The 18,563-nt window shown below is 61.7% G+C and overlaps 1 protein-coding gene across 1 annotated transcript in view; it reads left to right on the top strand.

Annotated features, from left to right (window-relative positions):
- Positions 1-17,068: 17,068 nt before the first annotated feature.
- Positions 17,069-18,563, top strand: part of COL8A2 (collagen type VIII alpha 2 chain) — a 31,379-nt gene continuing 29,884 nt past the window's right edge. The window contains exon 1 of the mRNA XM_055704621.1: positions 17,069-17,202. The gene's annotated coding sequence lies outside the window, so the exon portion shown is untranslated. The remainder of the gene's footprint in view (positions 17,203-18,563) is intronic.

Here is an 18,563-nt window from a genome sequence, read left to right as displayed (position 1 = left end):
TTGCTACCGCTGCGGAGGGAGCTGATACATGTTATCTGTGGCCATTCATAGCGGCAAAAAAAATCACCTTGGGAGGAATCCGTGCCCCCTCCCCATGGGGGCTGCTCCACGGCTGCCGTTGGTAGCGTGCAGGCGAGGAGTGGCAACTGCTGGCTCTCCAGGAGCAGGAATTCATGGCTCCCTTGCTTGTATAAATGGTGCAAATGCTCCCCAGGAGCCTGTGGTGCGAGGGAGCTGCCCGGCAGCGTGCCAGCAGGCACCCCCTGCTCCGGGGGGGCACCCTGCAGCCTTGCTCAGCGCCGGCCAGTGAGCACCCAGAGCTGTGCCCTGGCTGCTGCCAGCCCCGGGGATGGGGAAGTGGCAGCTTTTGCAGTAAAGTGGCTTTTTCTCTTTGGCTGGAGCTGGCGAACATCACGTGTCGCCTGCCTGGGCAGCAGCGGGAGCCAAGCCTGGCCAGCCAGGATGGCCCCAAACAGCCCCGACACGCACCCAGCTCCAGAGGCAGCGGCTGCCCCCCGGGACAGTGTCCCGGAGGCTCTGGTGGGAGGGAAGCCCCGTGTCCTTGCTGACATCGCAGCTAAAAGGGGGTTATTTTGCAACAGCAAGCTCACGCTGCGTCCTTTTCACTCCTTCAGCAAGCAAGAGAACGCGCTTACCCTTGCGGGGAGGGGGTCCCCAGCTCCCACTGCCAGCCCCCCGGGAATTAGAGTTGTGCAGTAATTTGCTGGGGCGACTGGGTCAAAACCAGCCCAGACCCTCTGGAAGAACAAAAAGCAAAAATTGCATTAAGTAAATTAAAACTGTCTACTACCAAGTAGCTCATTGTAGACAAGGGAGAATATGCAAAAAGCGCTGTTTGAAACCTACTAAATATTACCATGTGCTGTTTATAGGAAACAAATGGGGAAAGGCATGCTGCATCAATAAAAGCCTGAACATGGTTGGAGTTGGACTAAAGCCTTTCCACGGCTCTAGGTTATTGAATACCCTTCGCTTTCATGTAGTGCCAGGCCTGACCCCTGGACACATACCGCGAAGGGGAAAGTTGACTTGTGGGAATAATAGACATTCCTGGTGAACGATTTAACCTGGCAGGAAAAGAGGCAACTTTCAGCCTTTCCCATCTCTGTGTGATATTAGAGATGACAATAGCAACAAGTCAAGGCGGGGGGGTGCAGGACACAGGGCAGGAGAGCTGCTGGAGGGTGATGCTGCAGGAGGCTGGTGCACAGGGCAAGTCCCCCGCTGTGCCCGGCCCCTGCCAGCCCATGCTGGGGACCCGGCCAGCCTGACCGGCCACCCTGTGGTGGCAGCAGGTGGGCTCTGCATCGCCCAGCCCCCAGGTCCCAGTCCCAGCACCACATCCCAGGCTCCCAGAGCACCACTTGCAGGGGCTTTAGTGGTGACAGTGCCTACGGAAGGGTGGAAGGAGCTTTTCCAGCCCTTGCCCTCCTCCAGCACAGTTTCCATCCACGGGCAAAGCAAGAGTTTGGCTGGTGTCCCGATGGTGCACACTGGTGGGAGCTGAAGTCCCGTGCATGACTTACTAGGGTCTAACTCGAGGATTTAGACCAGTTCACCCCTGCAGCGTGGGGACAACCTGGCTGCCACCCCCAGCTCACCTGGGATTTGTTGCCTGCTTTGCTGCAGGCAGCCGGCGCAGGCTGTTCGGTGCTGCCCTGCTCTGACCACACAGTACAGGGTGGCGGAGCTGGTGACAAGCCCAGCCACACTCCACACCGCATCGTACTAACAGCATCCTCATCTCACCCTCACGCCAGCCTGGAGCCAGGCAGTCCCTTCACCCCTCGCCGGTGGGAAGGGGAGCTCCCAGCCCCGCTCCTGCCACATAAACCAGGGTGGGCAACAGCCCTGGGCACCATCCATTTGCAGGCCCACAGCCTGGCGCCTGCCGAAGGGGCAGGGATGGTGCCAGGAGAGGAGCCTGGATGGGACTGGGGAATCTCTCCGGGAGGGAAGTGTTTCCGGACTGGTGTCCTCATTGCCAGGGCATCTCCCACAGCTTTCAGCCAGATGTGCTTGGCCAGGGTGCCGGGCGCTCGCTGGGGCCGTGTGAAGGATGTTTCACCCATGAGGGCTTGTGCACCAGGGATGGCAGCTCCTCGACAAGGCTGGCATGGTGCTGGTGGCCCCGAGCAGCCAAGGTGCAGGCAGGGATGGGCTGGTACCATCTGCTCACAGCTCAACAAATGGCCCCCTTGAGCCCCACACATGTGGGATGCTGAGTCCCAGCCCCTCAGGGTGCTCCAACCCTGCAGCCCCAAGCACCCGCTGTGGTGGTGTGTTAAAAAACTGTTGGCTGCTGGCAGCACAGGGGCCAGGTGAGAGGATGCTCGGGGTGTCAGGTCCAGCCAGGCATGGATCCATCCCTGCCCCAGGGCTCCCAGTTCTGGCCAAGCACCTCCCAGCGCTTGGCACCATTCGGTACCAAATGATTGTGTTCTCTGCCTGATAACAGTCTGGGTACACGGATGCTTTTATAAACCCTCCCGGGCCCCCAGGCTGGCTGTGAAGCTCATCCAGCTGACCTGGGAAGCCCAGGCAACTTGCAAAATCCTTCCCCAAGGCACAGCCAGGCTGCAAAACCCCCTGCCCTGGCCCAAACATGGTTTCCAAATCTGGGAATGCCCGCTGGCAGCAGCATTGGGGCAGGGCAGCACTTTGGCGATGCTCCTTGGCACACACCCTCCTGCAGCATCCCTCGCCAGGGCCGAGGAAGAGGAGGACGTATCTGGAGTTCCCCTCCTCAGGCCAGAGGACACAAAAGCTGCCCCAGCAGCACTGCTCGGAGCTCTGCCACATTTTGGTGGCGTTTGGTATTTTGGGTGAAGGGAAAGAGGCTCCATTGTTCCTTTTTTATTGTTCTGCATTCCCTAAGCGGGACAGGCACCCTCCTCCCACGCTCTGCCTGGCTGCGGAGCTGATCCAGCCCTTTGAAAGTCAACACTGCAGCAAAGGCATCTGTTAAAGTGCTGGGTGAACGGAACCGTGGTGAGAAACATCCCTGCTCCCAGGCACAGACTGGCACCGGCAGCACATGCGGGGACGAGGGGCATCCAGGGTAGGGACCCTGTGTGGATCCTGATTCGCCTCCGTGTCCCCCTGCACCCAGTCGGGTCCATGTGCCCGAGCCACCGTGCGACCCGAGTCTCCGCATGCGGCTGTTTTGGCAGCAGCAGCTCGTGCCAAGCTGCCATGGGAAGGGACGGTGCTGAGCAACAGCGCGACAGAAACAGATTGACACCAGCTGAACCGCACCGCCGCTCCCGGTGCCGTGACCCAGCGAGGACACCAATGCTCTGCCGGCCGCGGGATGGTCTGGCTGCCCCACCACACCTCCCACCAGGCAGCCAGCCAAAGACCATCCTTTCTGCCTTTCTCCCTGCGGTTTCACTGCTCTCAGTTTCCCGTTCCGCTCCACACAACTAAACCCCAATAATTAAAACCACAACCGCTATTGTCCTGCCAGCAGCAGCACCGTTCCCCTCCGGAAGCTGTCCGGTGGCACGGGGACACGGTGCCGGGCTCCAGCCAAAACGGTGGAGTAGCACCCATGGGATGGGGTATGGCCCGAGCCATAAGCTTGCTGCCATCCCAGAAACGGAGGCACTGGGGAGAGCAGGGCAGAACCCCGCCGGCCTTTCTGTCTACAAAAGGTGCAAAATTTCCAAGGGGCGATTACCAAACACAGCCAGAACTCCAAGAGTCCGGCTCGGGTGGATGTGCCCGGAGGCGGCTCGGGAAGCTGCTGGTGTTGAGCAGCTTTGGCCTGTGACAAGCTGCAGGCCAGAAACGGACAGGCATTCTGCTGAGAAATGTTTGTTTTCTTTTAAAATAGTTTTAATTGTGGCTTCCAAGGGAGGGAGCTGCTGAAACACTCCGCGCTTCCCTGAGCTGCAGCAAACCGGGTTTTTGAAGGGCACCTAACCTGCCTGTGGTCCTGGGGCAGGACCCAGCTCACCCCACTGCGCTTGGGCTGACCTGGGCTTACAGACCCAATGCTGGAGCTCCAGGCAGCCCAGCCCCTGCCTAGCTGCCCCCCAAAAGCTGCTACTTTCTAAATTAAGTCTTTCCTGCAGCGTTCAAACCTGCAACGTCCCGTCCTGCAGCACTGCCTGGGGAGAGCGGCTCAGCTGCTGGTTCCTCCTCTCCTGCTTGTCTTGAGTCTGTTCATCCAGCGACCAGCCAGCCCCAGCCTCGCCAGGGTGTCGGCCAGCTGCAGGAGCCACCTCCTTGCCCTGCACATCTGGGCAGCAGCTGGGGGTGGGCATGTGCAGTGGCACGGTGCAGCCCTCGGGGTATCGCCTGGGCTGCTCCTAGGGATGGGCTGTGAGGGGCAGCCCTGGGGACCTGCTTCCCTCCTGCCTCCCCAGCCCCCCGGGATGGGTGCTGCCCCGCATGGGTGCCATCTCCCCCTTGCAAGGTTTGGGATGCTGGAGACCGCTCAGCTGCTGGCGCCGGGTCAGCGCATCACACAGGCACATGCTCAGCTTATCGCCCCTCCTCGAGTCCTGCTGCCTGTGGGTGACCTGTCCCCAGCCCTGCTGGGTTTGTTTTTAAAGCACTTGGTGCCAGCCCTGCCACCACCGGTACTGCAGCAGCACAGATGGTACCAACTGGGGGGCACTCAGGAGCCCCCCAGGGCAGCCTGTCCCTGATCCCATCCCACCAGGAGCAGGACCAAACCAGATGCCTGGATGGCTGGGAATGGGCTGCAGGCAAGGCTTCCAGTGGTTAACAGAGAAAGGAGCAAAATTATTTGAAAATTTAAACCCAATCCACTCCCTGAACGAAGCAAAGCCCCAGACTTTCATCTTAGCCCTGGGATCCCGTTGGCTTCTCCGTGCCCATCGCACGCGGGCAGCCGAGACTGAGAGCTCGCTTGAGGAAAGTGCTCACCAGAACAACAGCTTTTTCCAGCAAAAAAATATTGATATTATTTTAATTAGTGCTAGCAGTGACATCCAAGAGCTTGGAGAGAAGTTGCCAGGCACGGGGCCTGTGCTGGCTGTGGCTACCCTGCCCTAGGCTGCGGCTCCACAGCCCCATCCCACTGCCGGGCATGGAGCCCCCCACATGCCCCGGCTGGAGCCAGCACCTGCCCTGGGGCCAGTGTCGGCATCGTGGCCTCTTGCCCAAGCTCCCCAGCCGGGGCCGTTATTACTCCCCCAGGTCCCACGGCAGCGAGCCATTGCTGGGAAGGCGCTTGAGCAAGATGCCAGCAAGGAGCCGGAGGGGCAGCCCCCACAAAGGGGAGAAACCCAGCGGCTTCCTTGAGCACGGAGCACCAGAACAACCTGGTGGGACCTCTACTTGCCAGGTGCAGAGAAGTGAGCCAGGAGCAAAGAGGTGATGGGGCTGCCCTGGGCTCCTGCATCCCCTGAGGCTCCAGCAAATCCCTCGCCCTGCCCTCCTGCATCCCCCAGGCTCCAGCATCCCAGCTGAGTGGGCACGGGGAGCCCTGCTGTGGGTGCTGGCTGGCCGGGAGCCGGGGAGCAGAGCGTTAACCAGGGCAGCCGGGCCAGGGAGTGGAGCCCGAGGAATGAGGAAGCTGAGGAGCGGGTACCAGTAGTGGAAAGGGTTTGGCACAGGCTGTGGAAAATGGAGGCCTAGAGAAATGTGACAGCAGGCTGGACTGGCTGGGAGTACCACACAGGCGTATTTAAGCCTTCAAGCCTGCCATTGTTCTCCCCTAATTATTCCCACTCCCTGAGTATTACACCCCATAATTCAGGAAAGCTGAGTAATGGAAGAAACAACAGCAATTTTAATCTCTCAGTACCGGTGGTCTCCACCAAAAAAATGCTTTCAAGAGCTCTGCGGTTGCAACTTCCTCGGTTTGGTGGGCAGCGGAGGGGAGGGAGAGCACGGCCACTGGCCCACGGGTGCTTGGTTGAGACCAGAGGTGAGCAGGGACAGGACCAGGACCTTCCTCTGGGTGATGGGAGAGGAGCAGGAGGAACATGCCAGGCGCTGGGAGCATCCTGGCCAGGTACCACATGAGTCTGATGCTGGCAGCCAGGCTGGCTTTGGGGTGATGCTGGCTGGTGGGTGGGGGCAGCCCCTCACCCCCTGCACTGAGGGACCCCCATTGGCGTGGCTGCTGCTGTGGAGGACCAGAGCCAGGCAAGGCACCCACCCTGCCCCACCAGCACATTAGACCACAGAGAAGAGAACTGGGCATCAGCGTTTGCTCAAAACATGCTTTTCCTTAATGGGAATTGGCTTTCAGAGAAGGAAATTCTGATCTCCCGAGAAATGCTCTTGCTTTCTGACAAAAGCCACTGTGGGTTTGTTCCCCGAGGAGCAAGCTTTGGGTAAACATGTTCCCACTCCTACGAGGAATGAGACCAGGAGTGGAGCTGGCAGCACCCAGGTGCTCTGGAGGTGCCCACACGTGTGGGAGGGACCCCAGGCCCCAGCTCTGCCCTTGCCCTTCTGCCTGCTCCAGCACCCCTGGCCAGATCCAGGCACCTGCACCCTCCCACCAGCCCCACCCCACCATGGCGCTGAGCACCACGTAGAGCAGCAGGTTAAAACAAGCCTCCCAGCTAATTTAGCATCACTTGCCCCTGCATTCTCGGGGAGCAGGGAAGGGAGGATGGGCAGCAGCGCCCGTGGTAGGGCCAGAACACATGCACAAAACCCAACTGCTGCAGCGGGAGGGAAGCAAAGTGCCATGTTCAGGGACTGGGCATCCCTTGGAAGCACCCTGAGGCCAGGCCACCCGCCAGCCTCCTGGGCACACACTGCTGGGGGCAGACGTCGCCCCGTCCATCCCTCCCTCCTCAGCTCGGAGCCACAGTAAAAGCACCAGAACAAGCCCAGGTCTGCCCTGTCCCAGCTTTCTGCAGACACAGCAGCTAACTGGTAATAAATTACACCGACAATTTTCCCTCCCATTTGAAGTTTCAGCAAGAGCAATGCTCAGGCCAGATAAACAGCAAACTAGCTCATGGAGCCAGGCAGCAACTTGCCATACCGAGGAGCCCATCACAGCCATGACAAGGATCATGCTGGGTGGGAGTGGAGGGGACGGAGCCAGTGGTTTCCAAGACAGTTTAGCATCACTTCTCAGCAGCCGATCTACGGTTTTGGCTATATGATGCTCAGCTCCCTGTTATGCTTAGCAAAGCTTTACTGGAGGTCACATCCTTGCACTCGGTACAAAGCAAGGTGATGGCTCTGCCACAGCATCCCTCAGGGCCACCACGGTCACCCTGCAGCCACCCATTGGGGTTAACCCTAGTGACACACAGCTCTACCTGCCACATCCCCTTGGCATTCCCCAAAGGCCCCCAAGGTCCTTCAGCATCTCAGGCAAGGTGGGACATGGGATGGGGTGGCCCGAAGGTGGCCATGCCGGCAGCAGCAGGGCGCGCTGCCTCTGTGTGGTCTGCAGCCATCTGGATGTACTTACAGCAATACTGCAGCAATTGCTAAAAGATCAAAAATCTTCAGGCCAACCTTGATTCCCATTGCATTTTTTGCATTTTTGAGGACTCAAGTCTAAAACCTGACAGCGGGGAGGGGTGTTGCCTGCACAGCCCAGAAGTGCTTGGCATGGTACTGCCAGACTCCAGGAGTGATGGCTGGGCTCCCCTGGCACTGTTGCAAGACCCCACAGGGTCGGGGGGAGCAACCCTGAGGAAATGCTCTGTTGGGCCCTTTGTCTGTACCCAGCACACGGAGCCAGCCCTGCTTCTGCTGGCTGAGACCCTCCGCACCCCTGGGGCTCCTGCTCGCAGCAACAGGAGGGGGCATTCCAGGTCTCCCCATCCCTGGGGCCAGGGAAGATGCCAAGAAGCAATCAACACCCACGCCTGCTCCCAGGCATGCCCCTGCTTCTGTCCAGTCGCACCTCCCCTCCCAGGGCTTCTCATCCCCTTTGAAGCTCAGCTGGGGGAAACGCATCGCAGCCCGGCTGGGAGGAGGTTATCCCCGATGGAGGTGAAGTGATGCTGATTTACCGGCCACAGGCCACCTCCCTCTGCACCGGTGAGGGCCAAGGTTTGGACACCAGGTCTTCAGGTGCCCCACAGCACAGCTGGAACCTGCCCGGGCTGTGCCCAGCCCCAGCCCCAGGAGCCACTTGTTCACACACACACACACACACACCCTGTGTCCCACGTGGGTCTGACTCACCCTGGCCCAAAGTTTCCAGTTGCCCCAGTCCCTCCCAGCCCCTCTCAGCAAAGGGAGGTCACGGTGAACATGCCCAGGAGCCACCATCAGCACTTGCCTGTGTCCATGGGGTGCATCCAGCGCTAAGGCTGAGGGCTGCAGCTGCCACATCCCTGTATTCACCCTGGGAAGAGGAAAGGACACAAGTCAGGGTGCTGGTTTCCAAAGGACATTGCACCCATATCAGCAGAAGGTCATTAGCTACTCACATCAATTGAGCCAGGCACATCCTGAGCAGGTAGCCGAGCCCCAGCTGGCACGGGCACACTGCTCGGGGCAGCCTATGCCCAAACAAGCCGGCAGGCTCTTGGCTTTGTTATTTTAAGAGCGGATCAAGGAAGGAGACTCTTCACCCCACAATTTCCCCCACCTGGCCCTAAGTGTCTGCCCCAAAGTCTCCGTGTTGATTTTGGGCTGGGATAAAAGTTGAGCTATGCTGGCTGCTGAGCTGCCCCACGCCAGGCTGGCGCTGGGAAGGTCACCCATGTGCGTGAACTGGGTGGGAGGTGCTACACGGCCACAACTGGGGCGTCTGAGGTCAGGCAGCACTAGACTTTACCCCTCCTTGGGCACAGCTCCCTGCAAGGGAGGGTCCTCAGCTCCTGCCCCACGCTGTGCTGTGGGCAAACCAGTTGAACACCCACACCTGGGACCCCAGTTAGTCCTTGTCAGCAGCCTGGTACCCAGCTGTGGTCTCCACCTGAATGCCTCCCAGGATAGCCCCCATCCCAGCTCCATCAGGGCTGCTCCCCAGGCAGCTGGGCCTTACCAGCCCACACGTCACTCCCCACCCCGGCGCTGGCAGGCTGCGCTCTGGCCACCTCCCCACACGCCACCAGGCACACAGAGCCAAGGCTGCAGCAGGGCAGGCAGCCACAGGACCGCTCCTGCTGACGCACAAGTTGTGGCCTCATACCCCTGCAAGGAGATGGGCCCCTGATGGTTTTCCAGCAGGTTGGCACCCTTGCCACTGGCAGAGCCAGCCACAGTAGCCACCCAGCCCTGCCTGCCCAGTAAAGCCTGGGGGCTGCTCCCACCCTGGCCACCAGCACTGAGCTGGGCTAGAAGGCAGCATCATGAAAACCCTGCGCAGAAAGAAGCAAAGAAGCTCCCAGCAGCCCCAAGAGATCCCCCCCCCAGCAGCAACTACATTTCTCTCCTTACCCAGAGAGAACAAACAAAACCCAACTCTGGGCTGGGCTTTTGGCCCCTTATATATGACATGTGCAGACAGCCCTCACCTGGGGGGCTCTCAGCCCCAGCTGTGATCATCCTGTCACCTGGCTGGGGCTGGCCCTGCCTGCACCCTGCCCTGGTCCCCCGTCACCGGGCACACTGCCCCGCACCGACACCGTCTTCATGCACTGGACATAGGAGAGGGAGATGTTCTTCCTGGGCATGGAAAGGTTTAAACCTCCTGGGGTTACATTCCCAGTCTGATCTCCCAGCAGCAGCCAGTCCAGCACTGGGGGACTGGGGCACCGCAGCACCATGGCGCTGAGCTGCGGGTCTGGCTGCTCCCATGCTGGGAGAGCCAGACATGCTCTGGGCAGCCGGAGCAGCCGTGCTGGCGTGTGCTGAGCCACATGGGACTCCTCGGCACACCAGGCATGGCGAAGGTGCCAGGCACGCCAAAGCTGCCAGCCCCAGCACCCGGAGATGCTGGCACTGACCTCCACACATCCTCACGGCCCTGGCATGCTCACCCTGCACAAAAGCTGCTCAGAGAGGTGGCAGCCCCAGTAATTAGCCATTAGCTCGGTCCCCATGGCTGGGGTGGCGGTGGGGACAAGGGGGAGGCAGTCTGCCGCTCCGCTGCCAGTCCCTGCCCGCGCTGACTGAATGGTTCAGTCATTAACAGGAGTGGGGCTCGTTTGGCTTTTCCCTCGCGCCGCCTGGAAAGGGGCCACTTACTGTTTTACAACTAAAATAACAAATTATTTCATAGAGGGCTGGAGCTGCTGGGAGCACTCGGGCTGGCCGCGGTGCGGTGCTGGGGCACAGCCTCCCACGCCCCCTCCCCAGCGCTGGCACAAGCCGAGGCCCTGGGACACCAGAGCGGTGCCCACGTGGAGCACACGGTTCCCACTGGCATGGGCAAAGGGGGCACTGGTGATGGAGGAGGAAGGAGAGCACGAGGGCAAGGGCTGACACGTCCCCACGGTTGCCTGTCCTTGTTGACGCTCACCCTGCCATGGGGACCCCAACCCGTGGTGATGCCTGGGACCCCCCAGCCCCTCAGTGACCCTCTGGTGGGGGTGTGTGGGGCAGGCTCTGTGCAGGGCTGGGGGCTGCGGCAGCCTTGGCCCCAGCACACCCGGCTGGCGTCTGCACCCTGCAGCCCTGCCCTGTGGCTCTGGGCATCAGCGATGCCACATCCCGAGCACTCTGTTTCCTTTGGGAAAGGGTGGCTGTGCTGTGCCCCGGCTTCCTCTCCCAGGGAATGCGATGGGAACCAGCGTGGGCCCCCGCTCCCCTGCCCTGCCTTCCGGAGCTGCTCACGCACTGTCTGGCCTCACAGCCGGCTCTCCGGGTGCCACAGGACACAGCGTCGTGCTGGTGCCCATTGAGCAGAGCCCCCGCACCACCTCCCCAGGGCAACCTGCTGACAGCCCCAACAATAAGGCGGCTGATAAAAATCATAAAGCGACAAGTGCACTTCCCCAGGCCGTGTTCCCGAGTGCCCAACCTGGTGCTGCGGGTGGGTGGGGACCAGGGGGAGCGGAGCCAGGGGGTGCCAGGAGCCTGGAGCCCACCAGGACCTGGGCTTTGTGTCTCTGCTCCACCAGCCGGACCTCCTCGGAGAATGACCCCCATAAAATGAAGCAGCAGCTGTTTGGTGGATAGTAAAACATATATTTTTTTTTCTCTTTTACAACTAGTTTACTGCGTAAACGTTTCAGCAGCACAGCAGAGCACTGGGAGCAGCAAACCTCTTGCGCTGCTGCATGCTCCAGGCAGGTCAGCGGACCCCCGGGGCAACTCCCAGTCAGGCTGCAGGACCCTGTCCTCACCCCATGGGATGGGCCCCCAGCACCATGGGAGCAGCGTGCAGATGGCAGCATGCAGCCTGCTCACTGGTACAGGAATGCCATGGGGAAGAGGGATCCAGACTGGGAGGGTGATGGCAGCCGGGCGTTTGCTGTTGATGGCTCCACTCCGAGCCACCCTCTTCCAGGGACAGCTGGGTGCTGCAGGGTCACTCTGGCCCCGGGATGGAGCAACCCCTGGGACCCAGGCACTGTTCACCTGCTGGCTCAGGAGGCAGATTTACTAGCTCATAGCCAGGGGTGTTTATGGTGGGCTGGAATGCGCTCCCCCAGCACGTGATGAATTTACAACGTGCCAATGAGTGGATTTATTCCTGCCCCACTGTCAGTGACTTAATCACAGCAGCCACCGGAAGGCTGAGGCGCAGGGCAGGGAGAGGTGCCTGGAGAGGACCGTGGCAGGGGGGCACATGGGGCACGAGGCACCACAGGAACGGTGCCTACCAGCCCCATTGCCTTGAGCCGTGGTGAGTTCCACGGCTGCCCTCCAGCACTCTTGCCAAGCTGCTGTCTCGGGGCGCTGGTTTGGGTTGGGGGAAGCCAGGAGAGGAGCACATCTTCCAGCTGATTTCACACTTGCAAACGCTGCCATTCCCCAGGGAGCCACATTATGCCACCTCCCCACCTGCCCCGATAAGGACACGGAGCCTGATGTGCCAGGGCACCCACCAGCAGGACTGTCCTCGCTGCAGCTCACGGTTGCTGTCTGGGGACTGCGGCCACGGGCGAGGAGTGCAGTGCTGCGATGCCTCTCCCAGAAGGCAGCTGAGAATTATTGTGTTCAGGAAAAACAGCCCAGGGGGTCATTCACCGGGAATCTCCCTGGTTTGCTCCCCCAGCACTGCTGCAGGGGCCACAGGCGGGTTTCCCTGTCACCACCAGCTGCCATCACAGTGGGCAAGGGACGAGAGCACCGGGTCCAGCCCGTGCAGCAGATGCTGCCGCTGTCTGTGTGAACACCGCATCCCTGGGCCCACGCTGAGCTATTTCAAGCAAGACCCCGTGGCAGCGTTTGGGCATCTGTTTTGCATTTGCTGTGTTTAATGGTGACGTGGGTCACTTCACCCCTCGCTCCCATCCCAACGCCTCGGCAAGGGAGGCACTGCCCCGCGCCGGCTGCCTGTATGGGTCGGGGTACGGCTGAGCCCTCAGGCACACCTCGCTGCCAGCACTGGGGCCACGTCCCTCCTCTCCCTGCCAGCCCCATGGCAGCACAGGGCTAGACATCTCTTGCTCCTACTCTTGCTCCAGCTCCTGCTTCCACTCACTAACAGTGGCCAGTAGCCTTCCTCTTCCTACCCTTCCTCCTCCTGCCCCCCTAAACTGCAGCAGCGTTTCCCCTGAGCTCCACTCCAGGCTCTGCTACCTCTGCCCACTGGCTCAGGGCAAGCATTTGCCTGGGAAGGGCCAGCAGCCTCCAGGGCTGCCATAGGGACAGGTTTAACCTTCAGCTCCTCCGCAACTTTCAGCTCGATGTGCCATCTCCAAACAGAGGTCTCAAGGCCACCAGCTCCCACCTGGGCTGGCTCTCGGCAGAAAAGGGAGCCATGGAAATGTTAGGTGAGTGCAGTTTTTCCATGCATGTGTATATAGGAGCGGAGTCAGCTGCCAAAGTAAATACAACCCTTCCCTTTCCAAAAATGTCCTCCAGGAATTGTAAAGGATCCTGGAGCAAGAATTCTGTCTCAGATCCTTTATGCTTTCTATCGGGGAAGTGTATAAAGCCACTTCTTTTTAGCTCTAGCAAAGTCAACGTGCTGAGAGTGGTTTTTTTATGACATGTACCAAAGGCGCTGGGAGCTGGAGCCATGGCCATGTGTACCCCGGGCAGGGCTTACGCAGAAAAACAATCCCAGTAAAGAGCTTTATAGCCACCGAGGAATGTGGAACCTCCACCAGCCCGGCCGAAGCTTGCAAAGCTAATTGCTTTGGGATTTACTCTTTGGGGGGGTCAAGTCTCCATGGTTGCTGCCTCAGAGGGTCCCAGCTGCCCTTGCGGTTCATTAGGATGCTGAACAGGGAACTAGAGATGCTTTTAGGAGGCTGCAGCGGTTGTGGGGTAAGGGAAGGAGCCATGCGGTTCCCAGCTGCAGCCCTGCCTTCTCCCGTTACAGCCGAGGACCCTTCCCGCCACAGCGGGGTCGTGCTAGGAGCTGGTGATGGCAGCGATGGCCACGGTGTCCCCACGGCTGCTGTGGATGCAGAGCCAAGTGCTGTCCCCACACCCCGTGGGACTGTTCCCTGCAAGCCAACCCGCTAGGACACGTCCCCAGCCCAGGCTGAACCGCCGGGGCAGAAATGCAGGGGATGCGTTCAGAGGCCAACGCGTCCTGGTGTCCCCCGGTGCAAAGGCTGCATTGGCCGATCGCAGCTGCTGCTTGAACCGGCACCTCGTGATGTGCCGACAGAGCCGCTCCGGGGTGCTGTGCCCACGGCCGCCGCAGCCGCTACCCCAGGCCCCGGCTGGCCAGCATGTTTTCTTTACTGATCTTTCCTTGCTCATTTAAGTGACTTTGGAAAATGGGATTTTGGCTCTTAAATCGTTCAGGGGCTTTTGAAAATTTGACTCTAAATACTTTCCGAAGTGCATTTGTATGAAGTAATTCTCTCCAACCTCCCACAGTGGTAGTCAGATTGCATTTAATCCATCACTGAATGTTCCCGAAGGCTGGGATCTGGCACCATGCTCCACACGGAGCTGCAACTCACCCTGCACTGCATCGGCACCACTACTCACTGCCCAGCATCCTCCCGCTCGGGGCACCTCTCACCTGCTTGTCACCCACTGCCTGCAAAGCCGAGGCGATGCACCCTGGCCCCCCAGCCCTGCCCGCGGCGCAGCCTGGCGCAGCAGTGCCAGCAAGCCAAGCCAGCACGGCAGCACACCCAGCACGCGCAGCTGGCAGGGCTCAGGCTCTCCTGCCATGGGGACACAGCAGTGCGCAGCCACTGGCACGCCAGGGCTCTGCTCAGCAGAAGTGTTGCAGGCCCCCGGCTGCCAGCCCAGCCCCTGGCCCCCTCCCACCCCCACGGCAAATTTTCCTGCTGAGCACCAAGGCTGGTTTTCAGAGCACAATTATCCATCTTGTGGAAACATGGAAACGATATTCCAATGCACGGGGCTGATTTGATTATGTCCGTGACCCACTGAAATTAAGTTAAGGCATTTTTCAGCCCTAGATTGAATTATTTCTTCCCCTCTTTTTCGTTCCTCCTGTGTGGAGCAACAGGATGGCTGGGACAGGGCTTTGGGGGGACAGTGAACATGGGACCCCATGGGCAGCCCCTGGGTGCAGCAGTGCCCGTGCACACCGGCCTCAGTGCACTCGTGGGCTCGCTCACGGCCACTGGCAGGGCCAGCTCCATGCTGGTTTTCAAGGCATCGTCTCTCACCCCCCTGGGAGGCCGGGGCCACCACGGAGCCCTGGCACAGCAGGCGAGCGTGGAGCTGCCAGAGGTTAGAGGCAGCAGAGCTGCTAAATCCCGTGCTAAGCCCGGCTTCCCTCTCCCGCTGGGAGGAGAGCCTTCAGCAGCAGCTCGGCACAGCCAGCACCCGGCCCCGTGCTGCCGTGCCTGGGCTGAGCCCTGTGCCGGGGTGACCCGTGCCCAGGGACGAGCTGTGGCCAGGGCAGCAGCTGCAGACGCGTGTGCCCTCGCAGGCATGCTCGTCCCTGGTGCTCCACGTGCATGGTTTGGCATGGCACCATGGGGACACCGCTGAGCGCGAAGCGAGCACTCCCGGTGCTCCGGCACAGCTGGGCAGAGGGAAGGAGAGGGTGCGTGGCCGGGCACAGCCGGGCAGCTGCGCTGGCACAGCCAGGGCGGCACGGCCGCAGCCCAGGCTCCATCCTGGCGAAGAGGCAGGCGCGGGGGCCTCGGAGGAGCGAGCGGCGTGGGGGTGATGACAGGCGGGAGAGGCCAGCGCGGAGCGAGGCTGCAGCCGATGGTTCGCTCTGTGGGACAGAGGAATGTCTGTGCTGGCTGATGAGTCTGCGTGCGGAGGAAATGCTTTGCCACTGAGAGCTCCGCTGAAACAAGGCTGGTCCGTTTCTGCAGGAGCGTGCCGTGCCGTGCTGTGCCGTGCCGTGCCGGTGGAGCCCCTTCCATGCTCCAGCACTGGCGGGACAAAGGCGAGGGCAGGAGAGCTGGCACTGCCAGGGCATGGCAGCTGTGGGGCTGAGGTGGCAGCAGAGCAGTTTCTGCCACGTGCCATCCTGCTGGGGCCGCGGTCCCTGAGCAGCAGGTGATGAGGTGCATGGGTCAGCCGGGCTCAGCTGTGGCCAGGAGCAGCCTTGAGGCTGCTCTGAGCTGCTCACCATGGCGGGCGGCAGGGCCCAGCTGCGGGGGACCCCCGGCCCTGCCTGCTCGGGGCGCGGAGGGGACCCCAGCCCCAGCCCTGCCTGCTCAGGGCACAGAGCGGACCCCAGGCCTGACTGCTTGGGGCACAGAGGGGACCCCAGCCCAGCCTGCTCGGGGTGCAGAGGGGACCCCAGCCCTGCCCTGCCTTCTCGAGGGGACCCCAGCCTTGTCCACCCACACGGGCCAGAGCACATCAGCATTCCTGGGAGCAGGGTCCAGCGCCACGGCGGCCGCTCGCAGAGGGAAGGCATTGAGGGGGGATTAGCCGTCTGATGCCCGCCCCCCCCCTCCCTTGCTCAGGCGCTTAATACAGAAAACAAACACCCTTGTGCGCCCCAGCGGCCTCCATCCAGACGGGCTTTCTCCTTGCTCGTTGCCTGAGCAACCCTAATCTGCCTCCTGGGGCACCCCGGGGCCCTGCACCCCCCGGCCCGTGCACCCCAGCATCTTGGGCAGTGCTGGCGGTGTCCCGGCTGTGCCTGGCACGCGGCTGCCAGCGGGACACCAGGACCCCTCGCCACGGGCACGGGCAGCACATGGTGGTGGGGAAAGGCGGGATGGGGGGGCTGCAGGCACCCCGCTCCCACGGGATCGGTGCAGCTCTGTCCCGCTGCAGGATTTGCAGCTGTGCTGAACCAAGGGGCACAGGGGCTGGCTGCACTGGCACCACACTTCCCTACTTTTCCACTCAGGGCAGCAGGATTTTGGAGGTGATGAAGTCTCCCCACCACAGCAAAGCAGGAGCAGCTCCGGGGCCCCATGCTCACAATGGGAACGGGCGGTGGGTTTGGGGGAGTGTGGGAGAGAGCTGCTCCAGCCCTGGGCTGAGAAGGGGGAAGAGGGTTGAACCCCAACCCGCCGGGTGCCAGAGCAGTGGTGGAGGCTGGCAGCACCCGGCTCTGGGCACTTTGCAAGCCAAGCGGGGCTCTTTTCCCACCACCGTGGCTGGGATTACTGTCATCAGCATCCCCAGGGCACTGGGTACCCACCGAGGGCAGGTGGGTGCTGGGGTGTGCCGTGCCCCTGTGGGGAGGGGGCCCAGGGCCCCCTGACCCCACCCCACCGGCGGGTCGGGGGGGCCGCGCTTTTAGTCAGTTATTTTGCGCGCAGCCTGCCCCTGCGACGGAGCGGCGGGGAAGCGCTGCGGGGCTGGGACCGCCGGCGGGGGTGGGGGAGAAAAAGGGGGGGCAAAAAAAAAAAAAAGGAGGGAAAAGGAAGGAATCGCAACAGCCAGCCCAGCCCGGCCCGGCCCCGCGCTGCGCTCCGCACCTCCAGCCCCGCGCCGCATCCCCCCGCGGCGCCCGGCGCAGCCCCGCTCCGCCCCGGCCCGCCGAGCTCCGCACCGCACCGGCCCGGCCCGCCGAGCTCCGCACCGCACCGGCCCGGCCCGCCGAGCTCCGCACCGCCCCGCCCCGGCCCGCAGAGCTCCGCACCGCACCGGCCCGGCCCGCAGTGCTCCGCACCGCCCCGCACCGCCCCGCCGAGCCGGCTCCGCCCCCGCGGGGGGGCCCGGCCCGGCCCGGCCCGGCCCGTCTCGGCCGCTGCCGCCGGCGCCAGCCCGTGCCCGCCCGCGCCGCGCTCCGCCGAGGTAAGGCTGCGGCTCCGGCTCCGGCTCCGGCTCTCCCCCGGCTCCCCCCGCACCCCCGTGCTCACCTGGGCTCCCCGCTCGGCCGCGGGAACTCTCGGATCTCTCGGTCACGAGTCCCCGGGACTAATTGCTTTTCCCCATGCGGGGGGAATACCGCAAGGACGCTTCCAAGCGCCTCGTCCCAGCCTGCATGCTCCCCTTCCTCGCTTTTCCCTTCTGCCATCCCTCCTTCCCCATCGCGTCCCTCTCCCAGCCAACCCTCCCCCCAGGCTTTGCCGTGTCCAGCCGTGTCCTACCGTCCAGCCCGTGCTTCCCGCTGTTAGGAAATGTTTGGGAGAACAGAAGTGGTCTGGGGGAAGCGCCCGTGACCTTTGGGATGGCCGCGGCTGGCACATCCCGCTGCCCCGCCGGGACGCGGTCCCTTCCCGCATCTGCAAACATCTGCACCCAGCGGGTACCGGGGCAGGTCACAGTGGCTCCTTCTACAAACACCTTGGGAAGTACAAGGTGCTTATTTTATTTGGGATTTTTTAAGAGTGCTGCTGTTAATTGGCTCCTGATCTACCAGGTTCCCTGGCTTCGCACATCCCCAATCAGCCAGGAACGATTTCCCCTGTACGGTAGCCCCAGGCGAGGCAATAACCTACTGGAGATATTTTCTCATCTATGGGCAGCTTTGCTATAAGGAACATGTTTAATAAATCATAAGGCCGGTGAATTCCTGGGATTTTTATTGCTTCTGTAAAAATGCAGTTTTGATCCGTCTGCGAGGGACACTGGGAAACAAAGCTGCTCCTTTCAGAGCCGGATCCTACGAATTTAGGGCACTGAGCTGGTGGTGAGGCTGGCGAGGGGAGCCCCCCTGGGCAGGGGCAGTGGGCAGTGGGAGTTGGGGGCTCCCGGGGCTGTGCCGGGCCTGGCTCGGGGATTCTGCCTCTGCCACCTGAGGCACCGGGCACTGACCGGGAGCCGGGAGCCCCGGTGGAGCTGGGGCGGCGATGCCCAGGGAGGCATCACAGCCGGCAGCCCAGCAGGGCTGCCCTGCACTTCTAGTTACATTTTTCCTCCTCGCCCTGTTGCCCAAGGGGAAAAGAAGCAGCAAACCCCCAAACTGCTAAAAACCGGGGCAGATCCTTGCAGGAATTGCCTGGTTCCCGTCAGCCCAGCTGACCCAATCCCCCCTGGCAACGGGGCAGGGGGCTGCCCTGGTGTGTTTGGGCAGAGGAATGGAAATCCAGCCTTTTTCTGTGTTTGCTTCTTCCAAGATGAAAAATGGGGTTTGGGGTGGGAGCTGAGCCTGGATGTGAGAGGCACATGGAGAAGTGAACCAGGGAGCTGTCAGGAGCTCCTCGGGATTTGGG

This window comes from Falco cherrug, chromosome 3 (assembly GCF_023634085.1).
Source record: "Falco cherrug isolate bFalChe1 chromosome 3, bFalChe1.pri, whole genome shotgun sequence".
Lineage (NCBI taxonomy): Eukaryota > Metazoa > Chordata > Aves > Falconiformes > Falconidae > Falco > Falco cherrug.
Note: the sequence above shows the minus strand (reverse complement) of the source record. Positions and strands in the feature narration are given on the sequence as shown.